The sequence below is a fragment of the Somniosus microcephalus genome, chromosome 3, assembly GCF_052327205.1.
Source record: "Somniosus microcephalus isolate GS21.2 chromosome 3, FLI_Smic_1.0, whole genome shotgun sequence".
NCBI classification, from domain to species: Eukaryota; Metazoa; Chordata; class Chondrichthyes; order Squaliformes; family Somniosidae; genus Somniosus; species Somniosus microcephalus.
Window position 1 is genome coordinate 12,615,621 of NC_140989.1, and position 21,456 is coordinate 12,637,076.

Genomic DNA, 21,456 nt, shown 5'->3' on the forward strand with positions numbered 1-21,456 from the left:
GCAAGAGCATTGAAGATACCAAAACAACATCCCAACACCCCCCATACGATTTATTGTTCGTTTCTGCTTGGGGGTACAATGGTTTAAAGAAAAAGTATAAAATTCATGATTAAATAACAGCATACCATAAACTGATAACAGCTCGAAACTTTTACGTATGTTACAGGGACATGAAAGGCCTGTGGAGGAGGGCGAATACTTCCTATTGTTAGTCCTTGTAAGGTTCGCAAAATTCTGCAGATTTCCCCAAACCAAGAAGATTACCCCAAAGAGATTGTTGGACTGTTTTAAAGAATGTTGGGCCCAAAAGGGGCTTAAAGCTAAAACCCCAGGATTTTGGTTATTTTAAAAGGGCATGTCCAGGCCTGTGGAAGGCTGCGACAAAGGGGTTGGGATGGGCCTCTGTAAAACAAGCAGTTTGGGTATTGGCATAGGCCAAACTGTCTGGGAATGTTCTGGACTGTCTCAGTCATTTCACATAAATGACAAAAGGCCCACAGAAGAGCAGTTCCCACCAAAATTAGAGCCATCAAGAGTATGCATAATGCAGTACATGCCACGGACCAACAAAAGGGACCCTGGCCCCAGCAGGAGAAGACAAAACTTACTAATAGGACCAAAGATTAAACAGTCATTTAAAGCCAATTTAGGTTTCAATGGACCATCCCAAACCTAGTTTACACCAACTTAAATCAATAGATGGGACCAGCTCGAAACCCGTTAAAGAATTTCAAAACTATTAATGTTAACGAGCCCGCCAAAATTGACAATGGGCCAGAGAAGATTTGGCGGGCAGATAAGCAAGGCCTCAAACGATATAATTGGGGCCTGCTTGTTCAGTAAAAGGCAGACACAGCCACACGGAGAAAGAAGAAGAGTGCAGTTCGCTTTCGGCCCGTTCGATACAGCACGACTCGTGTAGAGGAGAAGAAGAAGAAACGGACTTCAAAATCCAAGTCAAATCACAAAAGTATCCCATCAAACTCCTCGCGGCAACCAAAGGCCCCAAGAAACAAACAACCAAAAATATTACCAGCAACTCGGTAATATTGGGCCACCGCGACCAACAAGAAACCAACCTGGAAGAAACCGAAGATTCGCAAGTTTGTTTCCACTCTACAAGCTATTCTGACTTACCCCTGGGTAAGGTTTGATGGAAAAGACTCTAAACCCTATTGCTGACCAAAGGAAATTGGGTACTTACCCGATAGATCCAATACGCACCCGACCGCATCAGCAGACACGCGAAGACTGAAAAAGCAACGCAGGTGAAGTCTTCTACCGCGTCTGGGGTACGGCAGGCCCCAACCGCCACACCTAGAGAACCCCGAAATTGTGAACCTCTACAACTGTCAAGAAAGTCGTTTGGTGAGCATTTTCCCTGGTCCTCTGGAGTCCAACTTAGTCAGTGTAGTGGGATTGGGAGGGGTGAAGTATTCTGTCTATTATTCACCCTCGTATATTCCGAAGTGTTCCCCCTTTTAGAGTGATAAGATTATTGTGTTGTGTATATTTTCCTGTCTCAAATAAAATCCAAGTTCTTTCACCAACTCAGTTGTCTGTTGCAATTTCATTACAATCCCCAAATAAGTCCAAAGTCTAGAACCAAGGGAGTGGGAGCGATTCGAACCGCTCAGGAGTCAGAGGCAAAGCTGACCACACACACCACCCCCTTACATCCTTGTCTTTGTTACCTCTAGACTTGACTATTCTAACACAATCCTGGCCGGCCTCCCATTTTCCACTCTCCGTAAACTTGAGGTCATCCAAAACTCAGCTGCCCGTGTCCTAATTCACACCAAATCCCGTTCGCCCATCAGCCCCTATGCTCGCTGACCTACATTGGCCCCCTGTCCGGCAACGCCTCAATTTTAAAATGATCATCCTTGTGTTCAAATCCCTCCATGGCCTCACCCCTCCCTATCTCTGTGACCTCCTCCAGCCCCGCAACCGCACCCCCACCCGAGATATCTGTGCTCTTGAGCATCCCTGATTTTCATCGCTCCACCATTGATGGCCATGCCTTCTGTTGCCTGGTCCCTAAGCTCTGGAATTGGCTCCCTAGTCCTCTCTGCCTCTCTTTCCTCCTTTAAGACTCTCCTTAAAGCCTACCTCTTTGACCAAGCTTTTGGTCATCTGTCCTAATAACCCCTTATGTGGCTTGGTGTCAAATTTTGTTTGATAATCGCTCCTGTGAAGCACCTTGGGACATTTTACTACATTAATGGTGCTATATAAATGCAAGTTGTTGTTGTCAAAATGTTTTGAAAGAACAAATTCATGATCGCACGAGAATTAGCGAAGAATTTACCCCCACTGTGTTTATAGTGATGCTAACTCATATAGAGTGGAGGCACCAACGTGTCCATCCATATCTCATTGGACTAGACCAGTGTTGTCTAATGCATTCAACACTTCAAGGACACCCTTAAAGCCTCCTTGAAAAAGTGCAACATCCCCACCGACACCTGGGAATCCCTGGCCCAAGACCGCACAAAGTGGAGGAGAAGCATCCGGGAAGGCACCAAACACCTCGAGTCTCTTCGCCGGGAGCAAGCGGAAGCCAAGCGCAGGCAGCGCAAGGAGCGCACGTCAACCCAAGCACCCCGCCCACCCGCCCCTTCAACCACCGTCCGCCCCACCTGTGACAGAGACTGTAGGTCCTGCATTGGACTCATCAGTCACCTGCGAACTCATTTTTAGTGTGGAAGCAAGTCATCCTCGGTTCCGAGGGACTGCCTAAGAGGAGGAGAGAGAATACATTGGCCACATGTGGGGAATTGGGAATCCAGACATGGCTAATTGCATTTCCGGTTAGTTAATGAGTAATAGACAGCGTTATTGGCCACGTGATCTCAACGCGTACATCGGCATGCCGCATGAATGTGAACTTTAACCTTTCTGTGCATTTGTTGGTAAAAGGAAAATGGGCCGAATGCCATAAATTTCTATGATTCTATGAGAGACAGAGTGATTTGGGATTATTTATCATTATTTTATATGTAAACCACCTGAATTCCCTGACTGGATCATAGCCTGTATCCCAGTCCTACTTTTCATCATTCTCAGTTTACGTGACACAATCCCAATATTCCCGTCACCAGAATGGCTGCTCCTTAAAATGTGTAACTATCAATGACTTTTACAGCTGAAACAAAATTCATTTGAAAGACATGGAGCGAATCATTTGTCAATAAAGTACACACCTAATCTTCAAAAACAGCCGCTTTGATTATACAGCCCAACATCATTTCTGCTTTAACCGCATTACAGCGATGTCAGATTGAATTGGCGGGCTGCGGTAGAATTTTTACAACACACCGGAAGAACAGAATTCAGGGCCTTTTAAACCGGCTGTGTGTCCAAGGCGTTAGCTGGGATTCCAGATGTGGATTATTGCATTTCCGATTAGTAAATTATAAAAAAATGAGTAACAGACACCATCGTCAGTCATGTGATCTCAATACTCATAGCCGCACAATGTCTGCGTCTGAACTTTAACCTTTCTGTGCGCTTGTTGGTAAAACGGTACGGTGAAAAGCAGAGTGTGCGCGAGTGTGTTTTGATCGATGTGGCTGCTTTACTTCCTTGGTTACTGAATGGTGGCAGATGTTTGTTCGGTAAATATACACGTGTGAGGTACATTTACCTGTATCGTGTGTGAGGTGTTTTGGACTAAAATTAGCGGATGTGGCTAAGATGGTGTCGCCATTGCCTCACCTCTGGCTGGTCAGAGATTTCTGTTGGACAACTCTGCTTTGGCCGATACTGAATCAGCATTATTGATCAATGCATCCTTGGAGCTGGAGAGGGAGGTCAGGGTGACAGACCAAAGCAGAATGAAGGTCACAGTGTTAAAGGTGACAGGAAATTCCCAAGTGGAAGAGGCGGGGGGTGTTGGGGGTGGGGGGGGGGGGTGGGGGTGGGGGGGGGGGGGGGGGAGAACCGGACCATGGCAGCAAACTTCGACGCCAATCATCACCGTCGACACATTGTGGCTTCAGTTGCTCGGCCGAGTTCCTTTCGGTTCTATTTTTAACACAGTCATTAACCCGCTTAAAAAATAACGTGCAAAAAAAGGCGCGCAACTGAGCCAAGTGTCAGCCATGGTTCAGTGGGCCGCACTCTCGGCTCTTGTTGGAACGTTGCGCCTTCATGTCCCACTCCAAAGACCTGACCTGGTAACAACAGAAAACACTGGAAAAACTCAGCAGCACCAGGCAACATCCGTGGAGAGAAATAGAGTCAATGTTTCAGGTCGAAACCCTTTGTCAAGACTGAAAATGCACAGAAAATGAAATAGATTAAGAGGCCAGGTTGGGGGCTGGGAGAGAACAAAAGAGAAGTGAAGAGACATTAAGAGGTATTCAGAACGAGACGAGATGGTGGTAGGACTAGTGGAGACAAAAGACGGCTCTAGATTAGGTGTGAAATGTGCTGGCAGAATGGGAGACAGCTGCCATGTGGGAGAGAGAAAAAGAAAGAAAGGGGGGGGGGGGGAAGCCAAATCAAAGGTGTGGATAAAAAATAAAAGTAAAAATGTAATGGGGGCCGAGGCTATGATCTGAAATTGTTGAACTCGATAGCGAGTCCGGAAGGCTGTAAAGTGCCGAATTGGAAGAGGTGCTGACCTGGTAATACAAGCGGGCAGTCCAGTGCAGTGCTGAGGGAGCGCTGCACTGTCGGAGGGCAGAATTAGAGGAGCGCAGATATCTTGGGGGGGGGGGGGTGGTGTGGGGCTGAAGGAGATTACAGAGATAGGGAGGGGGCGAGGCCATGGAGGGATTTGAAAACAAGGATGAGAATTTTGAAATCGAGGCGCTGCTTAACCAGGAGCCAATGTTGGTCAGCGGGCACAGGGGGTGATGGGTGAACAGGACTTGGTGCGAGTTAGGACACGGGCAGCCGAGTTTTTGATCACCTCAGGTTTACGTAGCAATGAGATGCATGACCAGGCAATCAGTTTTTGTTGTTGGTTGAGGGATAACTATTGGTCAGGACACTGGGGAGAACTAACCTACTCTTCTTTGAATAATGCCTTAGGATCTTTTACATCCACCTGAGAGGGCAGACTGGGCCTATGTGTAACATCTCATTTGAATGACGGGACCTCCGACAGTGCAGCACTCCCTCAGTACTGCACTGGAGTGTCAGCCTGGGTTATGAGCTCAAGTCTCTGGAGTGGGACTTGACCCCACAACCCTCTGACTCAGCGGCGAGCGTGCGACCCACTGAGCCACCGTGATATACCGACAAGTTGCCTCCGGTCAGTTAATGAATGTAAGCTTTTTGATACAGTATATGGGAAATGGCGATGGAGATGGATGATTTCAGAAACTTACCCTGCAGAGTCACCTAGTGGCCAGAGCTCGCATCTACATCGTGACAGTTGACATAGCAAAACTGAATGGGAAATGCTGATCAGCAATTTGCAACAGGAAAAGTTGGAAGAGAAGCATGACCTAAAATTGTGACAACAGGAAGTAAGGTTCAGGGAACAGACAGGATGTGTTTATACAGATTATTGTAACTAACTGTTGATTCATTTGTCATTCACTCCCCCCTCCCCAGTCACTCTTTTGAATTGAGCCCAGTCCACCCATTTACCTTTATTGCTGATCGATTCCACTCTTGAACTTGATTTAGAAACTCAAAACATGGCCTAATCCCAGCGTCTGCCCCGTGCTAATTTAACACATTCATTAACTTTAAGTCGAAGCAACACACAGACAAATTTCACACAAGTATCGAGGGTTTCACTCCGGAAGCCCTTCCCCAGAACATACACCGACTTCGAGTGGCCAATGTACCCAGGCTTTGACCCCAAAAATTGGCCAAAATAGTGTCAGCTGTGGCTCAGTTAGTAGCACACTCACCTCCGAGTCAGAAGGTTGTGGGTTCAAGTCCCACTCCAGGGAAAAATATCTGGTCATTATCACATTGCTGTTTATGGGAGCTTGCTGTGTGCAAATTGGCTGCCATGTTTCCAACACTACAATAGTGCCCACACTTCAAAAGTATTTCATTGGCTGTAAAGCGCTTTGAGACGTCTGGTGGTCGTGAAAGGCGCTATAGCAATGCAAGTCTGTCTTTCTTTCAAAATGATCAGAAACCGGTTTCTAAACCGGACTGCAGCGCAGATGGGTTTAAAATGGTCCACTTTATATGCAAAACAACTCTAAACGTAAGAACATAAGAATTAGGAGTAGCCCATACGGCCCCTTAAGCCTGCTCCGCCATTCAATAAGATCATGGCTGATCTTCGACCTCAACTCCACTTTCCCGCCCGATCTCCATATCCCTTGATTCCCCATTAGTCCAAAAATCTATCGATCTCAGCCTTGAATATACTCAACGATTCAGCATCCACAGCCCTCTGGGGTAGAGAATTCCAAAGATTCACAACCCCCCGAGTGAAGAAATTCCTACTCATCGCAGTCTTAAAATAGCCAATTCCTTATCCTGAGACCAGAATCATACAATGGTTACAGTACAGAAGGAGGCCATTTGGCCCGTCGAGCCCGTGCCAGCTCTCTGCAAGAGCACTTCAGCCAGTCCCACTCCTCCGCCCTTTCCCCAGTCCCACTCCCCCGCCCTTTCCCCGTAGCCCTGCAAATTTTTCCCCTTCAGGTACTTATCCAACTCCCTTTTGAAAGTGACGATTGAATCCACCTCCACCAGCCTTTCAGGCAGTGCATTCTAGATCCCAACCACTCGCTGCATAAAAAAGATTTTCCTCATGTCACCTTTGGTTCTTTTGCCAATCACCTTAAATCTGTGTCCTCTGGTTCTCGACCCTTCTGCCAATGGGAACAGTTTCTCTCTCTCTACTCTGTCTAGACACCTCATGATTTTGAACACCTCTATCAAATCTCCTCTCAACCTTCACTGCTCCAAGGAGAACAACCCCAGCTTCTCCAGTCTATCCACGTAACTGAAGTCCCTCATCCCTGGAACCATTCTTGTAAGGCATGTGTGTTGTGAGGAGGATGCAGAGAAACTCCAGTACGATTTGGACAGGTTGGGTGATTATACTGCATTTGCCATGCGTCTGCCCAATGTGGATAAATGCGAGGTTATCCACTTTGGTGGCAAACACAGGAGGTTTGAGGCCCCTCGAGCCTGCTCCGCCATTTAATGAGCTCATGGCTGATTATCCAAATTCAGTACCCTGTCCCTGCTTTCTCCCCATTTCCCTTGATCCCTTTAGCCTCAAGAAATATATCCAACTCCTTCTTGAATATATTTAATTAATTGGCCTCAACTGCCTTCTGTGGTAGAGAATTCCACAGGTTCACCACTCTCTGGGTGAAGAAATTCCTCCTCATCTCTGTCCTAAATGGCTTACTCCTTATCCTTAGACTGTGACCCCTGGTTCTGGATTCCCCGCCATCGGGAACATCCTTCCTGCATCTAGTCTGTCCAGTCCTGTTAGAATTTTATAAGTTTCAATGAGATCCCCTCTCATTCTTCTAAACTCTAGCGAATATAAACCTAATCGACCCAATCTCTCCTCATACATCATTCCTGCCATCCCAGGTATCAGTCTGGTGAATCTTCGCTGCACTCTCTCCATGGCAAGAACATCCTTCCTCAGGTAAGGCGACCAAAACTGCACACAATACTCACGGTGTGGTCTCACCAAGGCCCTGTACAACTACAGCAAGACATCCTTGCTCCTGTACTCGAATCCTCTCGCTATGAAGGCCAACATACCATTTGCCTTCTTAACCGCCTGCTGCACCTGCATGCTTACCTTCAGTGACTGGTGCACAAGAACACCCAGGTCTCGTTGCACTTCCCCTTTTCCCAATCTATTGCCGTTCAGATAATAATCTGCCTTCCTGCTTTTGCCACCAAAGTGGATAACCTTGCATTTATCCACATTATACTGCATTTGCCATGCATCTGCCCAATCACCCAACCTGTCCAAATCATACTGGAGTTTCTCTGCATCCTCCTCACAGCACACACGCCCACCCAGCTTTGTGTCATCTGCAAACTTGGAGATATTACATCTAGTTCCCTTGTCTAGATCATTTATATACATTGTGAATAGCTGGGATCCTAGCACCAATCCCTGCGGTACCCCACTAGTCACTGTCTGCCATGCGGAAAAAGACCCGTTTATTGCAACTCTTTGCTTCCTGTCTGCCAACCAGTTCTCTATCCAAGTCAATACCTTGCCCCAATCCCATGTGCTTTAACTTTACATGCGGTGCGGGACCTTATCGAAAGCCTTCTGAAAGTCCAAATACACCACATCCACTGGTTCTCCCTTATCTATTCTACCAGTTACATCCTCAAAAAATTCCAGTAGATTAGTCAAGCATGATTTACCTTTTGTAAATCCATGTTGACTTTGTCCAATCCTGTCACTGTTTTCCAAGTGCTCTGCTATTACATCTTTTATAATGGACTCTAGCATTTTCCCCACTACCGATGTCAGGCTTACCGGTCTATAATTCCCCGTTTTTTCTCTACCACCCTTTTTAAATAGTGGGGTTACATTAGCTACCCTCCAATCCATGGGAACTGTTCCAGAGTCTATAGAATTTTGGAAGATGACCAGCAATCACAGAATCACAGAAACCCCACAGTGCAGATAGAGGCCATTTCGGCCCATCGAGCCTGCACCGACACATATCCCACCCGATCCCCGGAACCCCTACACCAACACCAACACATATCCCACCCACCCCACGTATTTAATCCCCCTAACACTAAGGGTCAATTTTTATCATAGCCAATCAACCTAACCTGCACATCTTTGGACTGTGGGAGGAAACCGGAGCACCCGGAGGAAACCCACACAAACACGGGGAGAACGTGCAAACTCCACACAGACAGTCACCCGAGGCCGGATTCGAACCCGGGTCCCCGGCGCTGTGAGGCAACAGTGCTAACCACTATGCCACCGTGCTCGCCTGCAATGCATCTACTATTTCTAGGGCCACTTCCTTAAGTACCCTAGGATGTAGATTATCAGGTCCTGGGGATTTATCGGCCTTCAATCTTCCTTCAGTCCAAAAAACAACCGTTCACCACTACTCTCTGTTTCCTGTCACTTAGCCAATTTCCTATCCATGCTGCCACTGACCCTTTTATTCCTTGGGCTTCAACTTTGCTGGCAAGCCCATTATATGGTACTTTATCAAACTCCTTTTGGAAGTCCATGTTCACCACATCAACCCTCTCTGCTACCACATCAAAAAACTCAATGAAGTTAGTTAAACACGATTTGCCTTTAACAAATCCATGCTGGCTTTCCTTAATTAATCCACACTTGTCCAAGTGACTGTTAATTTTGTCCTGGATTATCATTTCTAAAAGCTTCCCCACTACCGAGGTTAAACTGACTGGCCTGTAGTTGCTGGGTTTATCCTTACACCCTTTTTTGAACAAGGGTGTAACATTTGCAATTCTCCAGTCCTCTGGCACCACCCCAGTATCAGAGGAGGATTGGAAGATTATGGCCAGTTACTCCGTGATTTCCACCTTTACTTCCCTCAGCGTCCTAGGATGCATCCCTAGTTCTAGACACTCCAGCCTGGGGGAAACAACCTCTCAGCATCTATCCTGTCAATCCCCCTCATTAATCTTATCTGTTTCAATGAGATCACCTCTCAGTCTTCTAAACTCGAGAGTCCAGGCCCAATTTACTCAATCTCTCCTCGTAGGTCAACCCTCTGGTCCCAGGAATCAATCCAGTGAACTCTAGATAACCTGGAATTCTTGGAGCTTATTTTTGCCGGGTTAGATCAGGAGGTGGCACAATAGTGAGAGAGGAGGTGGCAATATGCGCAGATTGCCTTCAAGCCTGGGGCCGAGTGGGTGAATCGACATCTTGTGTGTTGCAATCTGATTCAGGAAACAGCGAGATCTGGGAGGGAGGGAGGAAGCGTTTGGGCAGTGCTTGTTCAGAGTTTTACAACCAATAGTTTAGAGAGGTGCATATCAATAAAAGAACCGCAATTCTGAGACACACTCCCATGGCAGAAGGTGTGGAGATCAGGCTTTGATCAGTGACAGTGTTATTATTGGCTGGCTACATTGTATTGAACAATGTATCCTTCGCTCGGGCCCCGCCCCCATTCCTTCGCGGCCATTCATAAAATCCTGGCTGAGAACTTCCAGTGGCCAGGGAGAGAGAGAGAGCCAGGGGGCTGTTAACTTGCGAATTACTGCTCAAAAAAACCCTCCCCAAGCCTCTCCTCTGCAGTCCAGCCCCCAGGGGGGGGGTTTGTTTCTTCAGAATACGGATTCTCCCTCTCTGTGACTCTGACCCATTAAACAGTGCAGGAAAATACAGAAAAAGGGACCAGTGACAATATAGCACATCATAATAAAATGCGAAGCTATCCCAGATACAATTAAAATCTGCAATACAACTAGAAACAATTGCATTCGCCCCCAGGCGCTCTTCGCCCTCCCATTAGAGCAGGGGGAGATCTCCCCGGTGTCCTGGGGCCAATATTTATCCCTCAACCAACATAACAAAAACAGATGATCTGGTCATTGTCACATTGCTGTTTGTGGGAGCTTCCTGTGCGCAAATTGGCCGCCGGGTTTCTTCCATTACAACAGTGGCCACATTTCAAAAAATACTTCATTGACTGTAAACCGCTTTAGGACATCTGGTGGTCGTGGAAGGCGCTATAGAAATGCAAGTCTTTCTCCATGCAGAAACGAGCTTATAAATTACTTATATATAAATAAACATTGCTTTCTCTTTTTTTTGGAGGTACGGGTGGGCAGGGAGAGAGAATTAAGAGACAGCGAGAACATCTCAAACACGCCAACTTTGGGTTAACTTTTTTTCCCCCTGTTTTGCTTCCTTTAAGGATTGGCCAGCAAACGCGCCTCCCGCTCCACTCACCCGGCTCGGCCGAGCATCGCTGGGCACTCAGTCCGCGCGGTGTGGCTCCGGCCGCTCAGCGCTGCCCCGCCGGGCCAAGCTCACATCACATCACAACCCGGGCCGCGGGGCCAGGGACGGTGCACGGTTCGCCCGGCTCCTCGGGGCAGGAGTCACAAAGGAAGAAACAAGAGATTTTCGTGCGCAACCCACCAGTCTCTGCGATCGACAGGGGGCTGAGGGAAGGGGCGGGGCTACCCTGCCATTGAAAAACAGACACACACTCACCACACACATACACACCAACTCACACACACCCACTAACACTAACTCATACACACCAACTCATATACACACACACCAACTCATATACACACACACCAACACACACTAACTCATACTCACACACACCCACACCAACACACACTAACTCTCACACACACCAGCACACACACACACTAACTCATACACACACACACTAATTCATATACACCAACTAACTCATACACACCAACACACACTAACTCATACTCACACACCACACATACACTAACTCATACACACACTAACTCACACAAACACACACAAACTCATACACACCAGCACTAACACACACGCACTCACACATACTCACCCACACACACACTCACACTAACTCACCTACACAAACTCTCACACACACTAACTCAAACTCAGTAACTCACACACACACACACTAACTCACACACACTAATTGACACACAGTGACTCCACTTCAAAAGTACTTCATTGGCTGTAAAGTGCTTTGAGATGTCCAGTGGCCGTGACAGGCGCTATATAAATGCAAGTCTTTCTTTCTTTCAAACACACTGGCCCAGTAATTCCTCTCACAACACGTGAGTACGGACGGGGTACTCACGCGTGTGGCCGGAGGAATTGCCGGTTTTCAGCATGCACAGCGCATGCGGGGAAAACCGGCATTTCCTCTCCTCTGACCCAAGGGGTTAAGAGGCAGAACGCGTGCGACTGCACAGGCAGCGCGTGCACAGTGAAATTCGGCGATTTCATTCATGGATTCAGTGAGGGTAAGTCCTCACAACTTACACATGAAAAAAGCATGAGTACAGCTGGTCGAGAAGCTGTGGAGGAAGAAATCTTTCATCACGGAGCTTCTGAAAGGCACTATTTTTGTTTGGGAAAGGGAGGAAATTTATTTTAAGAAAGGCTGAGGTAAGTTTTAAACTTTATTTTTTTTTTAATGGTTTTTCAGTACTGTAGGTAGAAGGAGCAATTGTGGCTGTGAGCAAGGCCTAATTGAATTTGTTGAGTTTATTAAATGTGAAAGTGACTTTTAAAAAGAATAAAATGCTTACAAAATGAACTTGTCATCAGTAATATATCTTATTTTTAGTAAGTATGTATGTCTGATTGTATGTATGTCTGTATATATTCCATTAAGGATGTGCATTTATGTATGTATTCCTTTCAGTACGTGGATGATTGTATTTATATAATGATGAATTTCTGCAAATGTAATTTATTGGAAAAGGATCTCGGCCTGTGATATTCATCAGGCGGGTAGGATGTGTTTGCAAGCCGTTAAAGCATGTTTCCTGGCATAGGCCGAGTTGATGTTATAGGCACTCAGTTTATTAAAATAACTGTAACAACTATTTCCATTTACTCCGTACAGGTACGTCTGTGTAATGAGGAGTCCTGTGAGCGAGAAACATGCTCTCTTATAGAAATGTTGCCGTGATGCTCTGTGTGGATTTGCTTCAAAGAAATCGGAACGCCAGGGAGCAACGTAGAAGATTGAGGAACCATAACCGTCTCCTGATCAGAAGGAACAACTACCCACCCCACAGAGTTTACAGGGAGAGGCGATCATTTGAAATGCTGTCCGAGGAGTTGTGTATCAGGAGGCTGTGCTTCAGTAAAGAGGCAATTGGCCGACTATGTGACATGTTGAAGGTGGACTTGGAGCCACGCTCGAAGACCCGCACTGCCTTGTCAGTGAACATGAAGGTAACCACAGCATTGAACTTCTTTGCAAGTGGATCATTTCAAGCAGGCACCGGTGACATAAGCAACATCTCCAAGAATGCTGCGAGGGTCTGCATTCACCAGGTCACAGAAGCCATTTGCCGTAGGATTTCAGATTTCATTAATTATTGTTGTGTATGTACCTTTAAGAGAAGAACTGATTTAATACTGCAGTACCGGTAGTGACCACACCTGTATAAAAAGCCCTAGCAGGCTTCTGTACTTCAGTCTGACGTTTACCCTCTGTTCAGTAAATACCTGTTTTATTGTTCTCCCGCAGTCCGTGTATTATTAAGGCGCGGACTCTAGAGTGGCGACGAGTAGGTTCGAACTCACCTGCAGTACTGCATCACCTCACGGGGATCTTCCCTCAGAAGAAGCTTCTTGGAGGTCGAAGTCAGAGCAACGGACGTCGACCGCGGGCAACCGCCCAGGGAGCCATCGGAGTTCGGAGAATTGCGGGAGAAGCTGTGGAGAGCTGGGCTTGGCTCCCCAGTCAAGGTGTTCCAGCAAATCGTGCTGGTAGCAGGTAGTGCGCTGACCCTTCCGGACTGCGGCGAGCTCGATCGAGCGGCTCTGCAAAGCGGCCGCGCAGCGTCGCCGGGAGGAAAGAGAGAGAGAGAGAGGGTGGAGCGCACAGGGCCGCAGTCGGTGCTCAAGAACCGGGCAGCAGAGAGAAAATAAACGAGGGGAAGGAAAAGTGAGACGCGCCGAAGCCGCGGGTCGCCGCCATTACCCTGTAGAACGCTAGGAGCAGCGTGGCAGCAAGGGGAAGAAGGAAAAGCGCGGGAGGCACCATTTTATTCCATTGGGGAAGAAGGAAAAGTGCGGGAGGTGCCATTTTATTCCATTGAGGAAGAAGAAAAAGCGCAGGAGGCGCCATTTTAAATCATCCAAGATGCCGAAGAGTGGCAGTATCACTGCTTTCGACAACGAGGTAGAAGACTGGACCACGTATGTGGAAAGAATTGAAGTGTACTGCAATGCCAATGAGGTGGCCAATGGAAAGAAGGCATCGGTATTATTAAATTTAATGGGCGCGAGAATGTACGGCCTATTGCGGAATTTAATTACCCCAGCTAAACCAATGGAGAAAAGTTTTGAAGAGATTGTTAATATCTTACAGGAACACCTAAACCCTACACCGCTGCTGATAGCAGAAAGATTCAATTTCCGTAAAAGAAACCAGCACAGAGATGAGAACAATGCTGACCATCTTACGGAACTATGCAAGTTATTGAAGCACTGCCAGTTCGGAGCAGGACTGGCAGACACCTTACGGGATAAGTTTGTCTGCGGGCTCCAGAGTGAAGGAACCCAGAAACGACTACTTTTGGAAAAGGACCTGACGCTAGAACAGGGTTTCAGCGTGGCAGTATCCTACGAAGCAGCAGCACGGGGAGCTGCGGAAATACAACAGAAACCACAAGAATACAGCACTAACGAAGTGGCGTATGGAGCAGAAAAGTGCTATCGCTGCGGCAGAACAACCCATGATCAGAAGGACTGCTGGGTTAAGGACAAAGTATGCGGGCAATGCGGGAAAATGGGACATATAGCAAGAGTCTGCAGGTCGGGAAAGAAAACCAACACTACAAGAACTACTAAGGAAAAGTACAAGAAAGTAAAAAAAAATGACAGACAGTAGTTCGGAAGATCAGGAGAGTGATAACGACTCCGGGAGCAGGAGACTAAGTTGTCTAAAGTTACACAACGTGATCGCAAAGGAGGATCACCGGACTATTTGGGTCACCCTCATGATAGCAGGGTCCCAAATAAAGATGGAATTGGATATAGGATCAGCCCTAACTGTCATGAATCGACGAGACTATGAGCGGCTATTCTCACACATACCCTTAAAGGATACGTCCATTGTATTGAAGACATACACGGGGCAAAAAGTCTACCTCAGAGGAAAAATAAGGGTGCCAGTTAAATACAACGGCAAGGAAACACAGAAACTGTATCTATATATACTACAAAGATGGAGGACCACCATTATTGGGACGTGAATGGATCCGAAAAATACAATTGGATTGGCATTCCATTCAGGCGCTAACTGTGACTGACAAAAAGGATGATGATGTCACACCTGGACAACTGTCACGAATTCTAACTGACGCGAAAGAGGTGTTCCAACAAGGACTTGGGACTCTAAAAGGAGTAAAGGCAACGATAAAAATCGAAGATAACGCAAACCCAAAATTTTTTAAGGCCAGACCGGTGCCATACGCGATCCACCCAGCCGTTGAAGCAGAACTGGAGAGTCTGGAGTGTTCAGGTGTGCTGTACAAGGTGGACTGGAGCGAGTGGGCCACACCCATCATTCCTGTAATGAAGAAATCATTGAGCAGCACGCCTGGGGAGCTGAAGAAGGTTTGCATCTGTGGGGACTTCAAGGTAACTGTGAAGCCAGTCCTGCACACAGTACAATATCCACTTCCACAGATAGAAGATATTTTTGCCTCACTATCTGGAGGGAAACACTTTATGAAGATTGATCTGGCCCAAGCGTATCTACAAATGGAGGTGGAAGAAGCATCTAGGAAATACCTCACGATAAACACTCACAAAGGCCTTTACCAGTACAATCGACTGGTATTCAGGGTAGCTATTTGGCAGAGGGCGATGGAACAAGTCCTGCAAGGGATCCCGGGGACCCAGTGTTATTTGGACGACATCCTGGTTACGGGCGAAAATCACAGTGAACACCTTGCCAACCTGGAGCAGGTGCTCACTAGATTGCAGGAATATGGGCTACGAGCCAACCGCCCCAAATGCGAGTTCTTCAGGATACAAATCTCGTATTGTGGCCACATGATTGATGAGGAAGGGTTGCATAAGTCGCCAGACAAGATTGAGGCTGTAGTCAAGGCTCCAGCACCGGAAAATGTGTCGCAACTGAGGTCGTTTCTCGGGCTGGAGAACTACTACCATAAGTTCTTGCCGAATTTATCTACAATTCTGCACCCACTGAACGCCCTGCTGCAAACTGGAGTAACATGGAAATGGAGTGATGAGTGTAAGCGTGCCTTTCAGAAATGTAAATGCATAATCACTTCAAAAGAAGTATTGGCCCACTACAACCCAACACTACCGATTCGGTTGGCATGTGATGCGTCTCCCTACGGCATTGGAGCGGTGCTCTCACACAAATTCCTTGGCGGTTCAGAGAGGCCAATAGCCTTTGCGTCGCACTCGTTAACCTCAGCTGAGCGTAACTACGCCCAGATTGACAGGGAGGCCCTCAGCCTGGTGTGGGGGGTGAAGAAGTTCAATCACTATCTGCACGGGCAGAAATTTACCCTACTGACTGATCATCAGCCCCTGGTCTCCATTTTTAACCCAAAGAAGGGCGTTCCGGTGATGACGGCGCAACGGCTGCAAAGATGGTCACTTTTTCTAGGGGCACATCAGTACGACATAGAGTACAAGGGTACGAAGCAGCATGGAAATGCTGATGGGCTGTCGCATTTACCATTGCCTACGGTAGAGGAAGCACCTGCAGTGGACCCTGTTGAGATATTCCATGCGACCATAGTCGAATGTCTGCCTGTTACAAACTCAAGTATAGAGAAGGAAACCCGAAATGACCCGACACACTCTCGGGTCTATGATTTGATGGTGAAGGGATGGCCAGCACATGGCGACTCACTGTTGCCAGCATTCTCGCCAAGGAGAGAACAGCTGTCAGTGTGCCGGGGGACTTTGATGTGTGGATCCCGAGTGGTAATTCCACCCAAGTTGAGAGACAGAGTGCTCAATGAGCTTCATGAGGGTCATCTGGGAGGGGTAAAAATGAAAAGCCTAGCCAGGGTTTATGTGTGGTGGCCGAGAATCGATAAACAAATCGAGGACCTGACCAAGAGCTGCTCAGGATGCCAGAAAGTCCAAAATGCAACACCACAGGCCCCTCTACACCCATGGGAGTGGCCCTCATCTCCATGGCAATGGGTACACATTGATTTTGCTGGTCCATTTATGGACTCAATGTTTCTAATCGCCGTGGATGCCCATTCGAAATGGCCAGAAGTCATCAAAATGTCCTCCACCACCACGGAGAAAACTATTTCAGTCCTACGGACCATCTTCGCCAGGAATGGCTTGCCAGAACAGATTTGCTCCGACAATGGGCCACAGTTTGTGTCCGAGGATTTCCGGAGGTTTCTGAGGAATAATGGGGTGAAACATTACACATCTGCCCCATATCATCCAGCCACAAATGGATTGGCTGAGAGGTTTGTTCAGACCTTTAAAAAGGCAATAAAGGTGATGTATAATGACGACATACCACTACAACACAAGGTAGATAATTTCTTGTTTGATTACCGGAATGCGACACATGCAGTCACCAACCAAGCTCCAGCCATAATGTTCTTCAACCGAAGGCTAAGATGTCGCCTGGATTTGCTCAAACCAAACATAAGACGAGATGTTGAGGATAAGCAATTCCAGCACATCAACGAGAAGCCAACCAGGAGCTTCAAGATAGGACAACCAGTCTTGGCCCGCGACTACCGAACAGAAAAATGGCAGCCAGGAATGATATGCGCACAGCAGGGACCACTAATGTACACAGTGGACGTTGGAGAGAGCATCATGAGATGCCATGCTGACCAGATTCTAGAGTCAAAGGAACAAGCCAAACCTATACCACGAGCATGTGCACCTGGTAATGAACCCGAAGTACAGATTGCGTCTACCTCAGAAGCGGTGGTATTGGAAGCTGACGAACCAACCAATGACAATGAGCCAGAATCGACTCCACTGCAAGAACAGGACACTCGAGAAAGGCGCTATCCAGTCAGGATCAGGAAGCCTCCTCAAAGACTGAACTTATAAATAATTATTTCAGTTGATGTATATAGTACGGAGAAAGTTGTAATTGTAACTAGTTATTATTTAGTTGTTAAATGAATGTTATGTACTGTTTATCTAGAAGGGGAGGAATTGTTGTGTATGTACCTTTAAGAGAAGAACTGATTTTATACTGCAGTACCGGCAGTGACCACACCTGTATAAAAAGCCCTAGCAGTCTTCTGTACTTCAGTCTGACGTTTACCCTCTGTTCAGTAAATACCTGTTTTATTGTTCTCCCGCAGTCCGTGTATTATTAAGGCGCGGACTCTACAATTATGACTTGTCCACTCGACATCAAAAGGAAATGGCCTTAGCATTTCATCGCATTGCTGGATTCCCCAAAGTGATTGGGGCCGTCGATGGAACCCATATTGCATTGAAGGCACCCAAGGATGCACCTGTGACATACATAAATAGGAAGGGGTATCATTCATTGAATGTAATGATATTATGTGATGCACACCTCAGGATCCTAAACGTGAATGCAGGGCACCGGGGAAGTAATCATGACTCCTTCGTCCTCCGTAACTCTAAATTGTATGATTCTCTCAGCAAATTGCCTACAGGATCCGCATGGATATTGGGCGACAAGGGCTACCCGCTAAAACCATGGCTGATGACCCCCTACCGCAAGACCAATAATCAGTCTCAGGAGAGATACAACCAGGCACACGTGTCCACACGTCAAGTGGTGGAGAGGACAATAGGAGTTCTGAAATCACGCTTCCGGTGCCTGGATAGGTCAGGGGGGACCTTGCAGTACTCTCACCAAAAAGTGGCAAGGATTGTGCTGGCCTGTTGTGCTTTGCACAATCTTGCCCTGCAGGAAGGACTGACCCTTAACAATGAGGAACAGCTGCCTGTTGAAATGGAGGATGAAGGCGATGGCAATGTGCATGTTGCCAGGCCTCATGGAGAGGATCCAAGTGCCGCCGAATCTAAGGCTGCTCGCGAACTGCTGCTAGCCAACACCTTCACGCGGTAGTCTTCCCCCCGCAAGGCAAAGACAGAAGCAGACACATATTGAAGTGAAAAACTGACCTTTTATTGCATCATCAAACACTTTTCATCTTCAGTTTCGATGTATAAAGTGAATAACTTGTAAATTTTAAGTAGCGCTTCTGTACTTTAAAAAAATTTCTATCCATGAACAATGAGGAAGAAATATTGGAAACAGTTTGTTTTTACTTGTCTTTCTTTCTTTGTGCAACTAAGACATTCAGGATGTTAAGGACCTCTTTTATGCAATTTAAAAATATTAACATTAACAGTTTTGAAATCACTGTAAACAGGTTTAAGTCATTTGTGAAATGACAAAATTTAAGATGGTTACTACCTCTTTTAACGTTTTCAAACATGTGCAAAATGCTAACTGTTAAAAACGAAAGTGTAAACATTTTACAGTAATTTTTACTTTCTTACTGCAATACAGACATTCCAGGTGGGAACGAGCTATTTTCTACAGGTTTGTAACAGTTGTTGTCAAACTTTTTGAAATAAAATAAATGTTTAAATTCTTTTAACATTGATTACTGGGTGTACTGCTGAAACGAAAAGGTTACATATCCTTTCATTCAGAAATAAACATTGGAATTTAAATATGTAAGAAAACATTTAACATTTCAATAAAATGATAAATATAACTATTTAATGATTTGGCCACTGGCCTCTGTGACTGAGGGTAGAAGGAGGCGGAGTGGGCTGAAGGTGACACCCTAACGTTTCCTGCGCCTTTTCAATGCCCGTGACTGGAGCCCTCCAGAGCTACATGCAAGGGCCCGGTCAAAACCCTCAGCATGGCAACCCCACCGCCTGTGCGTGTGTGTTCACTGGCATTGTGGGAACTCGTACTCTGAAATTACAGAAGAAAAAAGAGAATCAAACAGCTGCATTTCTGACATGGACAGCAGAGGCTTTGAAGACTGGGTTGGGTGTTTCTTAAAATCTCTGATTGAAGTTTTACAGCTCAAAGCACTGGAATCAAGATAAGAGAACAATAGGTAACCCTGAGCTGGCCCCAAAGCCATAATGTTTTATTGCTAGCTCAGGTGACTTTACCAAGAAGTAACTTTAGAAAATTAAATGCATAAGCCTTTTGAAATCAAGTTAACTTAAACTCTTTGCAATGTAACAGTACACTTTAGTTAAACCTGTACAAACCCTGACAGATCGCAACAAGTCACTGAATTTCTTGCGACATTGTTCCGCTGTACGTGGAATGGTGGAGCTCGCGCTGACAGCTTGTGCAACTTCCGACCACGCTGCCATCTGACCTTTTCGCGGTGCCCTCGACTGCTCATTCCCCATGATGCGCAGGCGCTTCACCTCCACCTCGTTGAGGAGATTGCTGAGGTCATCCTCAGTGAAGTTCTGAGTTCTTTTAATCACGTTAAATGTGGTCATTCCAGCCATCTCACTTTGCTAATTAACTGAACAGAATTTAAAAAATGTTTTCAAGGCTTTAAAAACTGCTCAAATAGCTTCAATTCTCTTTAAAACTATCTCAGAGTCATCAAAATCATTCAAACGTTTTTAAAAGTTTATAAAAGTTACCAAAACATTGATAAAAATACACATAACCTACCTGCGCTTCTGCTCTGTAACAAAGAGTCCTCTCCAGCTGCTTTCACAGATTATGGGCGTGTCCTATTAAAATGAGACCTCAAGGGGCGTGTCTCACTTGCACTGCGCGCTACAGGCTTCGCGCTGGCTGCACTCCTGGGCGGCGTGACGTCACACGCTGCCCGGGAGTCATCATTTGGAAACAGGAATTCCCGGCGTCCCTGGAGCTGAACGGCCGGCGCGTCGGGTAAGTACACATCGGGGGCTTGCACGCGCGGCCAGCCCCCGATCCTAATTTCTGCCCCACTAACTCTCACACACCTGTAGGGAACGGTAGCATAGTGGTTATGTTACTAGTAATCCAGAGGTTAAAACAGAAAATGCCGGAAATCCTCAGCAGGTTAATGTTTCAGGTCGGTGACCCTTCGTCAGAACCCATCTGACAAAGAGTCGTCGACTTCAAACGGTAACTCTGTTTCTCTCTCTCCAGAAGCTGCCTGACCAGCTGACGATTTCCAGCATTTTCTGTTTTTATTTCAGATTTCCAGCATCCACAGTATTTTGCTTTTGTATTATTAATCCAGAGGCCTGGACTAATGATCCAGAGATGTGAGATCAAATCCCACCACGGCAACTGGGGAACTTAAATTCAGTTAATTAAATAAATCTGGAATAAAAAGCTAGTATCAGTAATGGTGACCGTGAAACTACCGGATTGTCATAAAAACCCATCTGGTTCACTAATGTCCTTTAGGGAAGGAAATCTGCCATCCTTACCCGGTCTGGCCGATATGTGACTCCAGACCCACAGCAATGTGGTTGACACTTAACTGCCCTCTAGTGGCTGAGCAAGTCACTCTGTTTTAACAAACTGCTACATGAAACGATGGCCCAGAAATTCGGGTCGGGGGCTTCCCGCGGGTGCAAGCCCCCGACCTGCACTTGCCTAGCGCGCCGGCCGTTGTGCTGTGGGCCCACGTGGGATTCCGATCCTGGGCCTCCTCCAACTGCCAGCGCTCAGTGCTTGCATATCCCAGGGGCGCAGTTAGTTCGATGCGTCCCCTGGGATCACGTGGGTCATGGAGAGCCAATGGTAGCAGGGAATGCTTCATTCATAAGTTTGACAGGAAGAGCTGTCAAACCTGTAAATA

The 21,456-nt window shown here is 46.7% G+C and overlaps 1 pseudogene across 1 annotated transcript in view; it reads right to left on the reverse strand.

Annotated features, from left to right (window-relative positions):
• Positions 1–11,123, reverse strand: part of LOC147120862 (zinc finger protein PLAGL1-like) — a 38,696-nt pseudogene extending 27,573 nt beyond the window's left edge. The window contains exon 1 of the transcript XR_015075809.1: positions 10,880–11,123. The product of XR_015075809.1 is annotated as a zinc finger protein PLAGL1-like (transcript). The remainder of the gene's footprint in view (positions 1–10,879) is intronic.
• Positions 11,124–21,456: the final 10,333 nt, after the last annotated feature.